The sequence below is a fragment of the Astatotilapia calliptera genome, chromosome 20 (genome assembly GCF_900246225.1).
Source record: "Astatotilapia calliptera chromosome 20, fAstCal1.2, whole genome shotgun sequence".
In the NCBI taxonomy this organism is placed as follows: Eukaryota; Metazoa; Chordata; class Actinopteri; order Cichliformes; family Cichlidae; genus Astatotilapia; species Astatotilapia calliptera.
The window spans coordinates 2402118-2421494 of NC_039321.1; the positions used below are offsets into that span (position 1 = coordinate 2402118).

Genomic DNA, 19377 nt, shown 5'->3' on the forward strand with positions numbered 1-19377 from the left:
TATTGGTAAAGTCCGTCCCACTTTTCTGATGTCTGGTTTCAAAAAGCCAAGATGGCCTTGATGTAATGCTGTTCAGCTGCACACATCACAGTTATTCAGGTTAATACTGTAATCGTGGTTGTTTAGCAAGTTAACAAATGTTGCAAATGAATAAAAATGAGGCGAGGGTCACGAGGGACACGGGTTTAACTGGTAGGGGGTGGATCCCGGAATATAAGACCAGTTTCCCAAGGCCAGCCAGCAGTCACTGCAGGACAGACTCCACAGTGGGAGCAAAGAGAGCTCCAGGTCAAAGTGAACTTGCATCAGGTCCCTCAGAAGACCTTGAGCTAGAGAGAATAAACCAACAGCCACGTGCCTCATGCCACTGGCAGCAGAGCAGGAGACAAATCCTGAGACGAGGGCGGCTGCAGATAATCCTGGGACAGGTTCACCTACAGAAACCCTCTGAGTTTTATTTCCTCTGGTGTTGTTGATCAAAGGCTCTCTGTGTGCCAGTTAGCTGATATTAAGGTTTAGCTTAAAGTTAATCACAATAGGTGACATCACAGTGCGCTACAGCCATCTTTTATGTACAGTATGTGGTCAATATGCACATAGGTGAGAAAATCCCAATCGTGAAACTAAAACTAACGAATCCAACTAACGTTTGATGATCTTTATTCTGGAGATTATTTCAGGTAAAAGATTAAAACAGGCTCCAGCAAACACTGGCCGTCCAAAGCTGTTACAACGTCGAAAAAGTAATTTTATCTGCTGATATCATCTGTTATGACGTCACCATCACCAGCTCAGTAAAAGGAAAGCTGTCCACGGCCTCACAGATGGACGCAAACCTGCAGGTGATGGTGCAGATGGTTGGGTTGTCCATAACGCAGTTAGCAAAATATTAATTCCAGGTGTTTCTCTCAGCAGACGGAAAACGAAACATTTGAAATGATTCATGTTCACTGCTTTGTTTGACTGTTTCTCCAAATCTCTGTCGCACCATGCAGATGGAGCTCGCATCAATCTTCACTCCTGAAATGATCAAATGTAGAAAGTTTGATAGAAAATATAAACATTTTTTGCAGTAGTCACACACACACACACACACACACACACACACACACACACACACACACACACACACACACACACACACACTCTGCACTGATGTGCAGCAGAGAAGACGAGCCACCCGGGGAGAGACTCTCCGTTTCCTGTCAGCCACGCCAACTTCCTGTCACCATGTTGATTTACTGTTCCATTACTCTACCTGTGGAGCTGTGTGTGTGTGTGTGTGTGTGTGTGTGTGTGTGTGTGTGTGTGTGTGTGTGTGTGTGTGAGATAATTCTGTGTTTTAGCCTTGTGAGTGTGTATAAGATAGTCTTTCAGTGTTTTGTGTGTGTTTCTCCCCAAAGGCAGGCATCACTGGCAGAGTGCCTCACTGGAGTAATTATAACACACACACACACACACACACACACACACACACACACACACACACACACACAGCCTCACAAGCAGCAGTAGTTGTTACCATGGTGTCATCCTCTCTCTGACGATTAGCCTTTAGACTTTCTTCTTGTTGTGCTGAATATTTTTGCACTGAAAACATGAGTCTCATTTATAATTGGAAGTAAAAGTTCTTAAATGTCTCGGTGATGCTTTAATCTGGCTTCTTCTTTCTTACCACTTGTACATCAGTGTCATGATGGTGGATCTCTGCCTTGATACCGATACTGTGATCAATAATATCCATATGTATGTAATCGAGTGATGTCTGAAAGAACAGTTGTGCCTCGTGGTGTACCTCAGAGGTCTATTTTGGGTCCACTTCTCTTTTGGCTTCTCCCCATTGGCCATATTTTTAGATGTATTTGTGTTATGTTAGCAATTTCTTATTATCTCTATGCTAATGAGGTTCAGTTACACGGTTGTTTCAGCTTCTGAGTTTTCTAAAATGTTTCGTTTTAGTGATCGAATGACAAAAATCAAGCAATAGTTCACTGACACCTTCCTTTAAATCCTTTAAATATTGATTTAAAACAAACTATGATTATTGTTTCTTCAGAAATTAGGCAGAATATCAGTCTCAGAGATTTGGGTGTCATGTTTCTGGCTTATAAAAGAAGACGTTTTTATACAGTCAAACTTTTAACTAATGTCACGAGTTCGAAAATGTTGAGCAATGAAACAAACCAACAGGGGCCCAGGAGATGCAATCAAACGATGAGTTTATTAAAACACACGCAGGAGTCTGCAGCATCACATCAGCACACGTCTCCTGCTAAGAACACACTTGAAAATGATTTTATAACATCAGGGTTTACGCCCCTTCTTGCGTCGATTACAGATCAAATACATCGATTACAGTAAATTGTACATCCTAAATGGCTAAAAACAGACACAGAAGTTCCTCTTTCTATAACACCTTCCATACATGGCAATAGATTTCAAGCCTAGATGGTCTCTGAGGGCTTGTCCTTTTCTTAACTGGTCTTCTGTCATCTGTTACTAAGCAAACTGAAATGCAGTTAGAAGCTAAATGAATTTCGGGCCTCCTGCCTGGCAGGCTTCTGGATTATATGTGTGTTGTAAGCGTGTATGCTGTTCATCCTTCTGTGCTCCAAGTCACCTACACAATAGATTGTGACGACATAGCGCTTCACAAAGCTTAAAACCTTCTTTAATAGACTGAGCATCAACTCTGAATGAGCACAAACATGCAATGTGTATAAAATAATCATTGCTGCACCTGGAATAAAAAGGTTAACGTGGTGGCTATAGCTTTAATAAACATCTTTAATGCAATATCAAGGCTGTAGGGTATATTATTAATGCAATTAATAGTGCAGGTTATATTGTAGCAGTAAAATAATTTCTGTATCTCCACACTAACTTCATGTTTTATGTTGTATTCTATTGCTTTACATCGCTATAGTATGTTTTATTTCTAACATTTTATTTCGAAGCACTGGGTCATTATCTGTGAATTACAAAAAGAAAAGGAATAAGACTTCTCAGAATGTTAATTTAAAAGCTTTAGAGTAATTTTAATATTTTCCTCATTTCTTTTTCTCCTGATAATGCACCTTAACAAATGTAAGTAGAGGAATCTTCTATTATATATGTTTTGGACATCGTTGGCTTTAGGTCTGGTAAATAGTGCACATTCATACACTGCTCACATATTTTGTGCTCTAAGAACAAACCAAAACCAGCGAGTGATGTCACAGTGATTGTGTCCATCTTTTATATACAGTCTGTGGATATATCCTGGTTTTAATGCCTCTGACAGCTTGTCATAAAATACAATGTGATTAACGTGGTTTTGTTTTAGAGCAGCGGTCCCCAACCCCCGGGCCTCGGACCGGTCCGTGAGTCGTTTGGTACCGGGCCGCGAGAGTTGAGGCTCAGGTGTGAAATGTATAGTTTTCAGGGTTTTTATCGGTTTTCAGCGTTAACTCTGTTTTCACGTGTTATGGTAAAAGTGGTAAATGGCCTGCATTTGTATAGCGCTTTACACTACATCCAGTCATCCAGCCACTGGTGATAGCAGCTACATTGTAGCCACAGCCGCCCTGGGGCGCACTGACAGAGGCGTCACTGGCGACACCGGGCCCTCTGACCACCACCAGTAGGCAAACACGGGGTTAGTATGTTGCCCAAGGATATTTGGCAATGCAGCCAGGAGGCAGCCTGGGATCGAACCACCGACCTTCTGATTAGTGGCCGACCTGCTCTGCCACCTGAGCTACAGCTACCCCAACGAATAAATTACGAATAAATCTTCTTTTCTCGGTACCGGTACTAGTTTTATTTTGTTGTATTTATCCGCGACACCTTAAAGGCCGGTCCGTGAAAATATTGTCGGGCATAAACCGGTCCGTGGCGCAAAAAAGGTTGGAGACCGCTGTTTTAGAGGACTGAGGGACCTCCAGGGTCAAGAGGGTTGCTTTTTCTTTTTGTAAAGAGTCACACGGTGTGCTCGGGTGCTTGAAAATCTCTTCATCTTCACCAAAGCCCTGTGTTGGTTTGAGCTCAGTCTAAATGTGTTTGTGGTTTTCCGTTTGAACCCTGAAAGAAAAATGAAACTTCCACTCGCCGAGCTAATTTGCTTCATAATGACTCTGCCGGGGATGCAGTTTCAACAAAGAAAAGTGGCCTTTCGCAGAAAAACACAAAGCATCTACATGGGGACCGAGCCCCCTCCCGGTGCCCCCCGTTGATCCCAGCCAGGTTGTTTTGCAGCTGAGCTCTAATGAAACTCTGAGTCTATTTTGGTTTGTGCGACATGCAAACATTCGGGTGCCTCGGGCTGCACGCTGATCACAGTTCACAGGTTTTAAACAAGCGAGAACACGAAGACGACAAGTGTTTCCTGTCATCGGAGATTTACGCATCTGAGAGTGGAAACAGGATCAAACAATCAAATGTGTCTGTGCAGACAAACGAGCTGAAAGCACACGAAAGGATCCCAGACCGGCCCCGTCTCTCAAAGTGATCGACACGAAAGCTCGTGAAGTTTCATTTGAGGTCACGCAGGTTACATTTTCTTTGAAACTACTGATTATGTGTCAAATTCAGAACTATTGCTGCAATATGACCCAAATAATACTTTTTATTCTGTATTTAATGAGATTACAGTCGTATCGCTGTGAGATCTGGCTGTTACAATAAGGGAAAAGTTAATGGAGTTATCAGTCATCGCTGTACTTGAAAGGAGAGATGGTGGCCCAGCCAGATTTATTGTAATAAAATGTGTGGACAGCAACATGAGCCCACAGTTTTATGTCTCTATTGTTTTATAGTTTAGAAAATGATTTGCCAAAGATGAGTGCTTCCAGTTTTCTGCAGACTGCACGACCTGACTGTGGAAGTCGGTTTCTGCCACCGAAATATGAAGTCGATAATAGTTTTGTGTTATTTTCTCACAAGCTGGAGTCAATAAGTGGAGATAATAACCTGTTAAGTTTTGAATCATGATGATCTCTGTCAGTGCCTGCACAAAAATCTCAACTGTAGCTCAACACAACACAACCAAGTCCAGCACAATGAAAACACTGACCCCGGGTTTAAAGAGGACCAGAATGATCCAGAACAGAGTCAACGACTAATTAAATCTGACGGGTACTTCAATACAAAAACACACACAGAGTTCATTTTTCATGATCTGCAGCCTCACAAACAGCTGATGTCATGGAGGTATAAAGTCAGAGCAACAACGTTACTCTTACTGCGCATTTTTAATTTCTTTATTACTCCTTTATCATCCAACCAGAGTCAGAGAGGAGTCTACCCCACCCACCACAGGGCGAGAGGCGGGGTACACCCAGGACAGGTCACCACTGAAGTACCATAAAATCAAATCAAATGAAAGCATCCTTACAATAACTCTGCAGTGCTGTTTGAAGTACTTTTACGTTGCGCCATTGCTGCACTTCAAACTTGTCCTCAGAGCAAACATCAAATTCTCTTTCAAACTCTGAGGCTGTGGAAGTCTCCTGCATACTCGTAGAATAAGACGCCAACCAGAGTGCTGCTGTGCATGTGGTCAGCACTGACATGGACTTCAGTAGAATATTTTCACTCCCTCACCTTCCCCAGACAGTTCTAACGTTACGCTCTTTAAACGCCATCAGACTTTGGCAGGACGGCGTCTGGAGGCTGCCTCATGGAAGAGAGGAGCTCTGCCTGTTTGGCTACATCCACACGTACACGGGTGTTTTTGAAAACACGGAGTTTCCGTTTTTGTTTTTTGTTTTGTTTTTTTAAATCCCGTCCACACGTGCAGTTTTGAAAAATATCTCCGTCCACATGTTAACGCCAAAAACAAAGTCAAACACTGTCGAGAACATGCCAAATCCTAACTGTGTAGAAAGGTTGGCCAATCAGAAGTCTCGAATCCTGGGAGGGAAAGACTAAACAGGGTTTTGTGCCGCTGAAAAGGTTAAATACTAATGAAAAAGTTGTTGTGTTTTTCTGGGATGGCAGCTCATTTTGTGTTACTTTTCCGATGCCTTCATCGTTTCAAATGTTAATAACTAAAAACAGTATTTTGGCTGGTGTAGACTCACAACTTAGGAATCAATAAAACACATATAGCATGCATAAATTTAATTTTCTAAAATTTAATTTATTCAAAACCGACGACGCCGTTGGCAGATAGATTAGCAGCAGCAGTATTTTGTCTCCATTGTAGAAATTCATCTCATGTAACCAACAACGTGGCCCAAAACGTGACATCAGAAAAGGCGTACACCTTTGATGTGGCGTGACTAAATCTCCTTTTTCTTCGTACACACGTAAATGCAAAAAAGACGTTTTCAAAAATCTCAGTTTTCAGTGAAAACGGCGTTTACCTGTGGACGAAAGGCGCAAACGCTCAGAAAAATCTGCGTTTTCAAAAATCCCGGTGTACGTGTGGGCGTGGCCTTACTCAACTTTGATGCTGCTCATGTGTTCACTGAATAAAATTAAGTAACCGATCAAGGCAGCAGTGGAAGAGCAACCCTTACATTCGGTTTCTTGTATTTAAAAAATGCTCAGTTACAGCGAACGTTTAAACAGATGATCTTTGTAGGTGGGATAAACCTGTCTCCTCCCAGCAAGAAGGTCCTGGGTTTGAATCCATGTCTGCATAGATTCTCTCCTGGTGGCCTGACATCCTCCCACAGTTTAACTGCTTCTTGCCTAATAACACACACACACAGTCCTGTTTTTATATCTCCGTGGGGACATCTAATTGATGTAATGCTTTACCTAACACCTAACCCTAAAAACTGACTGCCTGACCCTAACCCTCAGCCCTAAACCCAACCATAACCTAATTGTACCCCTGACACTAAAACACCATGTTGTCTCAAAAACGCCTTCACACTCTTGGGGACGCTCGTTTTGTCCACACGAGTAGAGTCACATTCCAATTTCTGTAAACATGCTGCAAACACGACCCTGAACTGAAAAGATGGATGCATGTGTAAAATCCACATTGCTGCTGACTTGTTCACAGCAGGACTTTGTTTAGCTTCTGTACCAGTATTCCTGAATTGGCTTCTCCAAACTGGCAGCCTGCTGTTACCATCAGCTGTGGGAAATCTACAAACTCATTACAAAATATCCAAACTAAGACTTGTTTATCTGTTTAATCTTCACGATTTCTTCATCTTTTATTCGTAATCTGTTTTTCCCTTGCTTGTAAAAATCAAGCCTGTGCACACTTACGGTTCATTTTTGACGTTACGTACAATCAGCATGCACAAGATGTCTCGCAGGCATTTAGAAAATGTCCTCCTTGATAACTGTCTGCTGGAATGAGCACCGGCGCCTCTGGGGACCGCTGGCAGGACTTTCAAACACATCAGTGATGTTTCCCGTGATGGCGTCACGTCGTTTGTTTGCGTGTGTTTAATCTAATGTGTGTGTCTGTTTGTTTCAGGTCCCTGCTGAGCCCAGCGCTGTCAAACACTTGCCACACTCTACAGCATCAGAACAAGGTAACACGCGCACATACACATACACATTGTGCGCCTTCACCAGCCTTTCACACGGGCCAAACTAAATGAGTAACTGTAACCAGAACCCTCAAACGGTCCTTTGAAGCTCCGCCCCAAAGTGAGTGAGGACCGAAAACGTCCTCACGTCCAAGGTTGGTCCTCACAAAGACATATGTGCCGCTGTGCAGTCAGACGCACTCAGGACCAATTAGTTCTTGGTGTGTGATGAATTCGTCACCGTGTGCCTCCTGCGGCCAGGCTGCTACAGCTGGTCAGACGCAGCATCCATCACGAGAACCAACAAATAACTGAGCCGTGCGTGTTTCTCATCTGTAACCATGGTTACATTTGGGTGCATTTTATTTGAAAAAGCTTTTACGTGGCCGGCGGCGTTGTGATGCGCTGTTGTGTGCCGGCGACGTGCGAGTCTCTGGATGTTTCAGTGCTCTGCTGGTTTTCATGTTTTAATACGTCTGTCAGAGCAGCCAGAGGTCAAAAGGTCAAGCCGCGCTGCAGCTAACCCGCTAACTGATTAGTTCAGCCCGCTGCTGGCAACAAGGCTGACTGCGGGAGACACACACACACACACACACACACACACACACACACACACACACACACACACACGCTCTGCCAAATGATGCCAGAGGCCCAGTAGGCTGCAGCATGCCATTACTCTCTCTCGGTGGATCTTGTTTCTGAGGCGCCTCAGTGGCTCCGTCCCTGCAAAGCTGGAAACACTCCCATTCTTCTTCTTTACCTTCCTCTGCTCCCAAAGTTGTTTTTTTTTATGTTTCTGCTGTTTTATCAAAGCTATATTATCCATCTTTAGTGCAAAACTCAAATCTTTATTAGCATGTATAGAGATGCCCTGAAGCCGGCACTCTCTGTTTTCATACGAGCGTCTTAAAACGTTGGAAGAAGCAGGTCTGGGCATTTGCCAGAGTTTTTCTTGCTGGCAGGAAGCTCACAGCAGGAGATGGTCTGCGACAAACGTGGTCTCACTACTGGAAGTACTCCATCTGGTTTGGGCAAGAGAGCCTCGCTGCCTAAGATGTCATGATTAGCTGGAGAGAGGAATCAAGTGAAGGCGTAAAGCAGGTTAAACAGCAGAAAGCAAACCTGTTGTTGGAAGATTAAAAAAAAAATCTCAAAATTAAAGCAAAACTGAAATTTAAAAAAAGGTTCACAACATGAAAAACAAGTGAATTATTCAAAAAGTTTGCAGAGTTAGACGTTAAAGACGTCAGCCCGATGTTTGGATCACATATCAGTCCACCGAAGCTGGACCGGATAGTCGACATAGCGGCAACGTAACGTGCTGCTGACACGGCAAGTGAAGTTTATGCAGATAGCAAATAGCCCCCCCCCCCCCCCCCCCCCCGAAAAGTAGGAAAAAGGACAGATAAGATAACTTTATTGTCATTGCACAGTCATACATAGCACAACAGTACAATGAAACTGGAAAACTGTCCCACATCGGCACTACCTGCAACACAACACAGTAACTTAACTTAAGTAAAGAAGAATAAGTATGTTTATTGCAGCTTGTTATAAATGTAAATATTAATATTGTTCTTGTTGTTACACCCCAAACAAGTCCAGGGAGGCCAATCAGGTCAGCTGTTAGCACTGATTAGGGCTGACAGAAATAATAGGAAAAATAATAAATAACTAGAAAAATTTGCATTTCCTGCGAAAATGCTGTGTGGATGCCTTAACGCTGAAGATGTCTGCTGAAAAAAGCTGAAAAAGTTGAAAAAAAAAAAACATTGCCCTGAGCAGGATTTGAACCTGGCCCTTCTGATCTAAAGGCGGCGATTCACCTCACTGCACCAAACTCATTCACACAAAGAAGAGGTGGAGAGAGTGACAATTGTGGTGAAATTAGCAGAAGCTACTTAGAATTGTGCTGATAAGAGGTGAAAAAGCTAAACATTTGGCAGAAAAGAGGTGAATCAGAAGAATTTCTGCTGAAAAGAGGCAAAGAAGCAAAAAGATGAGCTGAAAAGAGGTGTAGAAGCAGAAGTGCTTGCTGAAGATGGCTGTATGTGTAATGACACACTGGAGAGCAGTGACACACAAGAAAGCAGAGCGCATGCAAGCAGGGAACATGTGTAGCAACTGTCACAGGTAGGATTCAAACCTCTGCCACCGGGTCTCACGGCAGATGCCCTACCCTCTGAGCCAAATGAGTTCTGGTCACAAGCAAAGATATGATGAGAGGGACAATGTGCACTGTGGAGCAGAAGCTCAAATTAGCAGAAAAGAGGTGAAGAGGAAGAACTTTGTTGTGAAATGAGGTAAAGAAACTGAAATTTGTGCTTAAAACAAGTGAAAAAGCTGAACTCTGAAATCCTGCTAAAACAGCAGAAGAGGCTGATATTTTTCAGCTACTCATTGAGCCAAACTGGTTCTCACGTAACTGATATAAGGTGGAAAAGCTTACAATTCTAATGAAAACAGCAGAAGAGGCTGAGATTTGTGCTGATAAGAGGTGAAAATGCTGAACCAATCAGAGGTATTGCTTCTGTCTGCTTCATCAGGCTGTGTACTTGTATGTATTTCTGCCATAGACTGTTAACAAGAATGTGAGGTCCATATTAGAAAAGCTGCTAAAATCATAAAACTTTGCAGAATTGTAATAAATTATCAATATGAATTACCGGTCTGTGATAGTGTATAAATTTGTACTCAAAAACTAGGTGGGATAGAAGCATAATTCTTGCACTGGGTGAATCAGCGGACTTTGGTGTACTTTGACTGCGATTTACATAGCTCTTTGTATCTCCGTCGCGGAGACATGACGAGAGAAGAAATGGCTTAATTTTCGGAGTTTGAAAAATGAGAGGAGGACAGATTTCCACCCCTCAAACATGTTTTTGCAGAAACACTGTAATTTCGCTTAAATAGTATGAAATAGCAGTAATACTATGATTTGGCAGAAATACTACTTTTTAGCACAAATACTATTGTACAGAATGGTGTACGTCAGTTTAATGCTGGGTGGTGCTGCAATAGTAACTATCCTCGGTCAGAAGGAGAGGCTGACATCCAGGGATTAGATTACCACAGGTGGAGTTTATTGGCGGTCAGATGGATGGTACAGGGAGGCATGGCATACAGTAGGAGGATGTGGAGAGGTGATATGGTGTGGTTTCTATGATTAAGAAAACTGGCAACAAATTCCTCCACTACAAATCAGTCTGATACCACTTCTTACAGGGTTCACGTTTACTAAAGCACTACCCAAAAGGCGCCACAAGAGGGCACTCCAACACAAGAGATGACCTATTTACACTGTAAACACCCCCTACTTAGCCACTACATACTACAGTGATATTACAGTATACAAATTCACACAAATACTATGATTTTGCAGAAATACTATGACTTAGTAGTAATACTATAACATAACAGTTCAATGTTCTTGCACAAATACCACAATATGGCAGAAATACTATGTTTTAGCATAAATACTGTGATTTGGTATAAATACTACGATTTGGCACACATACTATATTCCGCAGATACACTATAACATAACAGATATTCTACGACTTAGTAGTAATACTATAACATAACAGAATTATTAATTGGGCACAAATACCACAATTTGGCAAAAATACTATGATTGGGTACAAATACTATGATTTGGCAATAATACTGCATTTTAACACAACTACTGAGATTTGATTGAAATACTATGATTTAGAAGAAATACTATGACTCCATACAAATACGATGCTTTGGGACAAATACTATGTTTTGGTTCCAATACTATGATGTGCAACAAATACTATGATTTGGCACAAGTACTATGATTTAGTACAAATACTATGATTTGGCAGAAATACTATGCCTTAGTAGTAATACTATAAAATAACAGATATACTGTGATTTTGCAGAAATGCAATGTTTTTGCACAAATACTATGATTTTGCTCAAATACTATGAAATTGCAGTAGTACTATGATTTTGAAGGAATACTATGATTTGGCAGAAATACTGTGATTTGGCAATAATACTGCGTTTTAACAACAACTACTGAGATTTGATTGAAATACTATGATTTAGACGAAATACTATGACTCCATACAAATACGATGCTTTGGCACAAATACTATGATTTGGCAGAAATACTATGACTTAGTAGTAATACTATAACATAACAGATTTCCTAAAAAAAACTATGAAATTGCATTAATTCTATGACTTGGCAGAGATACTACGTTTTAGCACAAATACTATAACAACGCAGAAATACTATGACTTAGTAGTAATACTATAACATAACAGTTCAATGTTCTTGCACAAATACCACAATATGGCAGAAATACTATGTTTTAGCACAAATACTGTGATTTGGTATAAATACTACGATTTGGCACACATACTATATTCCGCAGATACACTATAACATAACAGATATTCTACGACTTAGTAGTAATACTATAACATAACAGAATTATTAATTGGGCACAAATACCACGATTTGGCAAAAGTACTATGATTGGGTACAAATACGATGCTTTGGGACAAATACTATGTTTTGGTTCCAATACTATGATGTTCAACAAATACTATGATTTGGCACAAGTACTATGATTTAGTACAAATACTATGATTTGGCAGAAATACTATGCCTTAGTAGTAATACTATGACATAAAAGATATACTATGGTTTTGCAGACATACTATGATTTTGCACAAATACCATGATTTGGCACAAATGCTATGATTTAGCAGAAATACTATGATTGGGTACAAATACTATGATTTGGCAATAATACTGCGTTTTAACAACAACTACTGAGATTTGATTGAAATACTATGATTTAGAAGAAATACTATGACTCCATACAAATACGATGCTTTGGCACAAATACTGTGATTTGGCAGAAATACTATGACTTAGTAGTAATACTATAACATAACAGATTTCCTAAAAAAAACTATGAAATTGCAGTAATTCTATGACTTGGCAGAGATACTACGTTTTAGTACAAATACTATAACAATGCAGAAATACTATGACTTAGTAGTAATACTATAACATAACAGTTCAATGTTCTTGCACAAATACCACAATATGGCAGAAATACTATGTTTTACCACAAATACTGTGATTTGGTATAAATACTGCGATTTGGCACACATACTATGATTTGGCAGAAATACTATGCCTTAGTAGTAATACTATAACATAAGAGATATACTATGGTTTTGCAGACATACTATGTTTTTGCACAAATACCATGATTTGGCACAAATGCTATGATTTAGCAGAAATACTATGATTGGGTATAAATACTATGATTGGGCAGAAGTACCATGTTTCAGTACAAATACTATGATTTGGCAGGAATACTCTGGTTTAGCAGAAATACTCTGATTTAGCAGAAGTACTATCTTTTGGTAGAAATTCCTGCTAAAAGGTACTATTTCTGCGTTTTAGCAGAAATACTGTAATTTGGCATAAATACTATAATTTGGGATAAATACTATGATTTGGCACATATAATATATTCAGCACATATATTATAAAATAACAGAAATATTTGGCCCCAAAACCATGATTTTGCACAAATACCATGATTTTGCAAAAATACTATGAATTGGCAGAAATACTATGATTTAGCAGAAATACTATGATTTGGCAAAAGTACTTAGATGTAGTAGAAGTACTTTGCTTTAGCAGAAATACTATGATTGAGGAGTAATACCTAAACATAGGAGAAATATTGATACACAGACACACATACACAGACAGTAAAGGGAACAGGAGCTGTGGAGAGTCTGGGCTTGGTATATGTAGGTCAGTTAAATTAGCTGCACCTGCTGTAGTCAGCCCTTACACACACAGACACAGAGAGAGGTGTGAGTTTTCTTCAGTGTATTTCTGACATTCAGGATTCCCCTCGAACAAATGGCCATAATTTCCTAACCGTAGAGGCTAGAACGGTCATTCAGGCATCGTTTTATTCAGAAGAGATGGGGGAATCTTCAGGTCTTCATAATTCAGAGATAAAACATAAATTCTTAAAGATATATGACTTGTAATACACTGTAACTGAGTAGAGGCGAAGCAAAAACTGCCTTGACTTGCGCTCAAACAACCTTTGGTAACTCTAAATCTATATGGAGCATCAAAATCATTCTTTCACCGTAAGAAACAGCAGGCTTTGGTGAACAGTCATGGAAATTTTCAGGGCTCTGTGGAAATCCATCAAAAAGATATGACGAGAGAAAAAAGTGGTTCATTTCCAGAGATTGAAATCTGATGAAATCTGAGCGAGGGACAAATTTCCTACCCTCAAACAAGTCCAACTCATTTCAGAACGGTAATAGGTGAGAAAGAAATTCTTGAATTGTGAGCGTCAGGAGTGTCTGAACATATACGGGGACAAGCCTCATGTCTTAACTTTGCTTCGTTAAGGAGATATGACAATTTGAAAATGCCTCTCATTAGAGAAATCCAGCGGTGATTTTGAACAAACTCTCCATTGAGTTTATATGGAGAGTTTTCTGACTTTGTGTTACTCTGAGGAGATTTGCAAAATATCTATGAGTCCCACAACAATGATAGTGACATTTTCTGAAAGCCAGCAAAAATACCTACGTTTTGGTGTATAATTTGTGGGGCTTGAGTGGAAATCGAGCGAGTAGCAAGAAGTTGTTTGGACATGAAGAGAAAATTCAAACAGTTTCACTGTCCCCTCTGAGTTAATTGCATAGCAACCATAGCAACGCATGTATTTTCTGAAAAATAACAATTTTGCAACTGAAAACTCAAAGAGGGATAAGATTAAAATGGTAGAAGATCTGAAAAAGCTGAATCATACAGGAATAGCCAAATCATTTGAGAACATTTTAAAGTTTGAATGAAGTTTCTAGGTGAAAGTATGAGGCAGTAGTTAAGTTTCAAAGACAAGAAAGTTTTAGCAGAATTGTGGAAGTTTCCCATTCATTTCAATGGGACAAATTAAAGGAAAAAAGTGTAATATTTTAAAAAGTATAATAGTAATAAACACCAAAAGTCATAGCCGGCATTAGCAGAAAGAGCAGAACAGTTTAGAGTTTGAACGGTGAAAATAGCACAAAAATTGTGGAAGTAGATCCACGGCAAAAAGTGTACGGAAACACCCGGAATAATAACTAGAAAAATTTGCATTTCCTGCGAAAATGCAGTGTGGATGCCTTAACGGCTGAAGATATCTGCTGAAAAAAGCTGAAAAAGTTGAAACAAAAAAAAAAAAAAGATGCCCTGAGCAGGATTCGAACCTGGCCCTCCTGGTCAAAGGGCAGCTATTTAGCTCACTGAGCAAAACACTTTCTCACCAAGAAAAGGTGGAGAGATTGACAATTGTGCTGAAATGAGCAGAAGCTACTGAGAATTGTGCTGATAACAGGTGGAAAGGCGGAAATTTTTTCAGAAGAGGTGAATAAGCAGAATTTGGGCAAAAATAAAGGGGTGAAAATTCTGCTGAAAAGAGTTCAATCAGCAGAATTTCTGCTGAAAAGAGGTGAATGAGCAGAATTTTGCTGAAAAGAGTTTTTTTCTGAAAACAGCAGAAAAAACTGAAAATTTTGCTGAAAAGAGTTGAATGAGCAGAATTCTGCTGAAAAGAGGTTTTTGCTGAAAAAGAGTTGAAAAAGTTTGGATTTGTGCTGAAAAGGGGTTAAAAAAACTGAAAATTTTGCTGAAAAGGGGTGAAAAAGATGAAATTTGTGTTGAAAAGAGTTTAAAAAAAGTTTAACTGTTAAGTGAAAGAAATGTTGCCATAAGCTGGATTAGAACCCAGGCCTCCCAGTCTGAGAACGGATGCTTATCTCACTGAGCTAAAACACAGCTCAGCCCATCATGCAAAATCAGTGACCACATTGATAATGTGTTCCATTCATTTCAATGGTCAAAAGTCATAACACACATCATCAGAAATAGCAGAATTTTTTAAAGTTTAAACATAGTATTTCTGCTCAAACTTAGTATTTATACTAAATAATATTTTTTTTCCTGCCAAATCATAGCATTTGTGCTGGAACACAGAAAGTTCTGCCAAATCATACAATTTGTACTAAAACATTATTTATGATTAAGCAGAAACACTGGGACTTGGTAGAAATACTATGATTTACATGAAATACTTTGACTTAGCAGAAGTACTACAATCTAGGAAAAAAGTACTACAGCATAGCAGAAATTCTATCATTGAGCAGAATTACTAGGATTTAGAAGAAATACTAAGATTTGGCACAAACACTGATGTGGCTCAAGAACCTTTATTGTGCAGTTATACTATGATTTGGAAGAAATACTATACTTTGGCACAAATACTATGATTTGGAAGAAATACTATGTTTTAGCACAAATACTATGATTTGGCTCAAATACTATAACTATCCTCGGTCAGAAGGAGAGGCTGACATCCAGGGATTAGATTACCACAGGTGGAGTTTATTGCGGTCAGATGGATGGTACAGGGAGGTATGGCATACAGTAGGAGGATGTGGAGAGGTGATATGGTGTGGTTTCTATGATTAAGAACAGGGTATGCATTACAACATGCATACAGATTAAAGATTAAGAAAACTGGCAACAAATTCCTCCACTACAAATCAGTCTGATGCCACTTTTTACAGGGTTCCCGTTTACTAAGGCACTACCCAAAAGGCGCCACAAGAGGGCACTCCAACACAAGAGATGACCTATTTACACTGATGCACTTAGTAAACAGCCCCTACTTAGCCACTACATAATACAGTGATATTACAGTATACAAATTCACACAAATACTATGATGTGGCAGAAATACTATGACTTACTAGTAATACTATAACATAACAGATTTCCTAAAAAAAAACTATGAAATTGCAGTAATTCTATGACTTGGCAGAAATACTACGTTTTAGCACAAATACTATAACAACGCAGAAATACTATGACTTAGTAGTAATACTATAACATAACAGTTCAATGTTCTTGCACAAATACCACAATATGGCAGAAATACTATCTTTGCTGTTGTAATCTGTTTTATTAAGGCATTTGGTTCGCTAAATTCTTGTATTTTGAGAAGTTATGTTTCTGGTAAGTTACAATATTTCTGCTAAGTTGTGCTATGCTATTGTATTTCTGCCAAGTATTATGTTTCCTCTAAGATATTGCAGTTCTGCTAAGTTATTCCATTTTAGCAAAGTTCCTTTGCTTCTGCAAAGTTTTTACAATTTCTGCAACTTTTCAGCTTTTTCAGCTACTTTTTGCATACAGCTTCAGCTTTAAAGCATCCACACTGCATTTTCGCAGGAAATGCAAATTTTTCTAGTTGTAACTGTCGTTACTTTTGTTGTAACTAATTGTGTGGATGCCTTAATAGGCATCCACACTATTGAGTTCCTGTTTCTCTTTATTCTTTATTATTCCGGGTGTTTCCGTACACTTTTCGCCGTGGATCTACTTCCACAATTTTTGTGCTATTTACCGTTCAAACTCTAAACTGTTCTGCTCTTTCTGCTTATGCGGCTATGACTTTTTGGTGTTTATTACTATTATACTTTTTAAAATATTACACTTTTTCCTTTAATTTGTCCCATTGAAATGAATGGGAAACTTCCACAATTCTGCTAAAACTTTCTTGTCTTTGAAACTTAACTACTGCCTCATACTTTCACCTAGAAACTCCATTCAAACTTTAAAAGTTCTCAAATGATTGGGCTATCTGTGTGATTCAGCTTTTTCAGATCTTCTACCTTTTTCATCTTATCTCTCTTTAAGTCTTCAGTTGCAAAATTGTGATTTTTCAGAAAATACATGCGTTGCTATGGTTGCTATGCAATTATCAGGGACAGTGAAACTGTTTTGATTTCTCTTCATGTCCAACAACTTCTTGCTACTCGCTCAATTTCCACTCAAGCCCCAAATTATACATCAAAAACTAGGTATTTTTGCTGGCTTTCAGAAAATGTCCTATCATTGTTGTGGGACTCATAGATATTTTGCAAATCTCCTCAGAGTAACACAAAGTGTAAAACTCTCCATATAAACTCAATGGAGAGTTTGTTCAAAATCACCGCTGCATTTCTGTAATGAGAGGCATTTTCAAATTGTCATATCTCCTTAACGAAGCAAGTTAAGACATGAGGCTTGTCCCGTATATCTTCAGACACTCCTGATCTCACAATTCAAGAATTTTTCTCACCTATTACCGTTCTGAATGAGTTAGACTTGTTTGAGGGTAGGAAATTTGTCCCTCGCTCAGATTTTCATCAGTTTCAAATCTGGAAATGACACTTTTTTCTCTCTCATATCTTTTTGATGGATTTCCACAGAGCCCTGAAAATTTCCATGACTGTTCACCAAAGCCTGCTGTTTCTTACGGTGAAAGAATGATTTGATGCTCCAATAGATTTAGAGTTACAAAGGTTTGTTTGAGAGCAAGTCAAGCAGTTTTTGCTTCGCCTCTACTCAGTTTACAGTGTATTACAAGTCATATATCTTTAATAATTTATATTTTATCTCTGAAATTATGAAGACCTGAAGATTCCCCCATCTCTTCTGAACAAAACGATGTCTGAATGACGTTCTAGCCTCTACGGTTAGGAAATTATGGCCATTTGTTTCGAGGGGAATCCTGAATGTCAGAAATACACTGAAGAAAACTCACACCTCTCTCGTGTCTGTGTGTGTAAGGGCTGACTAACGCAGGTGCAGCTAATTTAACTGACCTACATATACCAAGCCCAGACTCTCCAAGCTCCTGTTCCCTTTACTCTCTGTGTATGTGTGTCTGTGTATCAATATTTCTTCCTATGTTTAAGTATTACTCCTCAATCATAGTATTTCTGCTAAAGCAAAGTACTTCTACTACATCTAAGTACTTTTGCCAAATCATAGTATTTCTGCTAAATAATAGTATTTTTGCAAAAATCATGTATTTTGCGCAAAATCATGGTTTTGGGGCCAATTTTCTGTTATTTTATAATGTATGTGCTGAAATTATTATATGTGCCAAATCATAGTATTTATCCCAAATTATAGTATTTATGCCAATTACAGTATTTCTGCTAAAACGCAGAAATAGTACCTTTTAGCAGGAATTTCTACCAAAAGATAGTACTTCTGCTAAATCAGAGTATTTCTGCTAAACCAGAGTATTCCTGCCAAATCATAGTATTTGTACTGAAACATGGTACTTCTGCCCAATCATAGTATTTGTACTAAATGATAGTACTTCTGCCAAATCATAGTATTTGTGCCAAAGCACCGTATTTGTATGGAGTCATAGTATTTCTTTTAAGTCATAGTATGTATTTCAATCAAATCTCAGTAGTTGTTGTTAAAACGCAGTATTATTGCCAAATCATAGTATTTGTACCCAATCATAGTATTTCTGCTAAATCATAGCATTTGTGCCAAATCATGGTATTTGTGCAAAAACATAGTATGTCTGCAAAACCATAGTATATCTCTTATGTTATAGTATTACTACTAAGGCCTAGTATTTCTGCCAAATCATAGTATTTGTACTAAATCATAGTACTTGTGCCAAATCATAGTATTTGTTGAACATCATAGTATTGGAACCAAAACATAGTATTTGTCCCAAAGCATCGTATTTGTATTGAGTAATAGTATTTCTTCTAAATCATAGTATTTCAATCAAATCTCAGTAGTTGTGTGAAAATGCAGTATTATTGCCAAATCATAGTATTTGTACCCAATCATAGTATTTTTGCCAAACGTGGTATTTGTGCCCAATTAATAATTCTGTTATGTTATAGTATTACTACTAAGTCGTAGAATATCTGTTATGTTATAGTGTATCTGCGGAATATAGTATGTGTGCCAAATCGTAGTATTTATAGCAAATCACAGTATTTGTTGCTAAAACATAGA

General features: G+C 38.9%; 1 protein-coding gene across 4 annotated transcripts in view; it reads left to right on the forward strand.

Moving 5' to 3' along the window:
* sulf2b (sulfatase 2b) overlaps positions 1–19377 on the forward strand; it is a 120323-nt gene that overhangs the window by 29600 nt on the left and 71346 nt on the right. For all 4 annotated transcript variants that reach the window (XM_026155034.1, XM_026155039.1, XM_026155038.1 and 1 more), the window contains exon 3: positions 7424–7481. The gene's annotated coding sequence lies outside the window, so the exon portion shown is untranslated. The remainder of the gene's footprint in view (positions 1–7423; positions 7482–19377) is intronic.